A 2,240-nucleotide genomic window follows, 5' to 3' on the forward strand; every position below is an offset into this window, starting at 1 on the left:
ATGTAAACAATGACAAGAAACTGTCATGTAACAATGACAAGAAACTCTCATGTAACACTGATGTCACAATGTCAGATGAAAAAGAAAGACATTACTTACTTTCAGAGAGCAGCGTATCACACACTCTAACCAACTGAGCTAACCGGCCGCTGGCTACAGAGCACAATTGTTGAGATGCACCGAGCCTCTGCAAGTGCTGGAGCGCAAACTAACAAGTCCACCAACAGCATAGCCTGACAAGACTGGACACTCTTGGTTGCTCCTTGTGGCAATTCCAAACAGCTGGGGAATTTGATCAATTGGTATTGTGTTTGCTTAGCATGCTATAGGTAGTGGGATCGATGCCCGCATTCCCCAAAAACACATTTTTTGTGGATCCAAGAAAGCTGCAGTTCACACTTCATGCAGCCTTGTCTTACGACAACCTACTGTCATGTAGCAATGACAAGCAACTTTAATGTAACACTGATGTCAAAATGTCAGATGAAAAAGCAAGACATTGCTTACTTTCGGAAGACAGCATGCTTGACACCGTGAGGCCCCACAAACAAAGCTGTGGAAAGTTTCCTTGAAGCCAGAGCAAAGAAGAACAAATGCAGATGCGAAACCCGGGATTGAACCAGGGACCTTTAGATCTTCAGTCTAACGCTCTCCCAACTGAGCTATTCCGGCAATTCCTCAGCATAATTCTGTGGCGCCCTTGACAATTCACATGCATGTGACTCATAATTTGACACTCAACATGTACACATAATAGCCAGTATGGGGATCGAACCCATGACCTTGGCGTTATTAGCACACACTCTAACCAACTGAGCTAACCGGCCATTTGCTACTTTGCTCAATTGTTGAAATGCACCGAGCCTCTGCAAGTGCTGGCACGTCAACAAACAAGTCCACCAACAGCATAGCCTGACAAGACTGGACCCTCTTGGTTGCTTCTTTCGGAAATTCCAAACGGCTGGGGTATTAGCTCAAATGCTTTGCATCGCGTGAGGTAGTAGTGGGATCGATGCCCACATTCTCCAAAAGCACATTGTTTTATGGATCCAAGAAAACTCCAGTTCACACTTCATGCAGCCTTGTCTCACGACAACCTACTGTCATGTAACAATGACAAGAAACTCTCATGTAACACTGATGTCACAATGTCGATGAAAAGAAAGACATTACTTACTTTCAGAGAGCAGCTATCACACACTCTAACCAACTGAGCTAACCGGCCGCTGGCTACAGAGCACAATTGTTGAGATGCACCGAGCCTCTGCAAGTGCTGGAGCGCAAACTAACAAGTCCACCAACAGCATAGCCTGACAAGACTGGACACTCTTGGTTGCTCCTTGTGGCAATTCCAAACAGCTGGGGAATTTGATCAATTGGTATTGTGTTTGCTTAGCATGCTATAGGTAGTGGGATCCCATGCCCACATTCCCAAAACACATTTTTTGTGGGATCCAAGAAAGCTGCAGTTCGCACACTTCATGCAGCCTTGTTCTACGACAACCTTACTGTCATGTAGCAATGACAAGCAACTTTAATGTAACACTGATGTCAAATGTCAGATGAAAGCAAGACATTACTTACTTCTTCAGAGGAGCAACGTAGCACACACCATTGAGCCCACAAACAAAGCTGTGGAAAGCTCCTTAGCCAGAGCATAAAGAAAGAACAATACAGATGCCGAAACCCAGATCGAACTAGGACCTCCTCCGCTCTCTCCGCTTTCCACTGGCCTAGCTGAAGCCGTATCCGCTACAAGACCATGGTGTTTGCCCCACGGAGCTGTGAGGGAACGGCACTCACTACCTCCAGGCTCTGATCAGGCCCTACACCCAAACAGGGCACCGCGCTCATCCACCTCCTGGCCTGCTCGCCTCCCTACCACTGAGTGAAGTACAGTTCCCGCTCAGCCCAGTCAAAACTGTTCGCTTCAGCTCTGAATGGTGGAACAAACTCCCACGACGCCCAGGACAGCGGGAGTGAATCACCACCTTCCGGAGACACCTGAAACCCCACCTCTTTAAGGAATACCTAGGATAGGATAAAGTAATCCTTCTCCCCTCCCCCCTTAAAAGACCTAGATGCACTATTGTAAAGTGGCTGTTCCACTGGATGTCATAAGGTGAAAGCACCAATTTGTAAGTCGCTCTGGATAAGAGCGTCTGCTAAATGACTTAAATGTAAATGTAAATGTAATGGACCTTTAGATCTTCAGTCTAACGCTCTCCCAACTGAGCTAT

General features: G+C 46.6%; 2 non-coding genes across 2 annotated transcripts; both read right to left on the reverse strand.

The window, feature by feature from the left end:
• Positions 1–594: 594 nt before the first annotated feature.
• Positions 595–672, reverse strand: trnaf-gaa (transfer RNA phenylalanine (anticodon GAA)). The gene has a single exon. It is a non-coding gene; the product is annotated as a tRNA-Phe (tRNA).
• Positions 673–754: 82 nt separating this feature from the next.
• trnai-aau (transfer RNA isoleucine (anticodon AAU)) lies at positions 755–827 on the reverse strand. The gene has a single exon. It is a non-coding gene; the product is annotated as a tRNA-Ile (tRNA).
• Between the last annotated feature and the right edge of the window lie 1,413 nt (positions 828–2,240).

The sequence above is a fragment of the Oncorhynchus nerka genome, unplaced genomic scaffold (assembly GCF_034236695.1).
Source record: "Oncorhynchus nerka isolate Pitt River unplaced genomic scaffold, Oner_Uvic_2.0 unplaced_scaffold_10931, whole genome shotgun sequence".
Classification (NCBI taxonomy): domain Eukaryota; kingdom Metazoa; phylum Chordata; class Actinopteri; order Salmoniformes; family Salmonidae; genus Oncorhynchus; species Oncorhynchus nerka.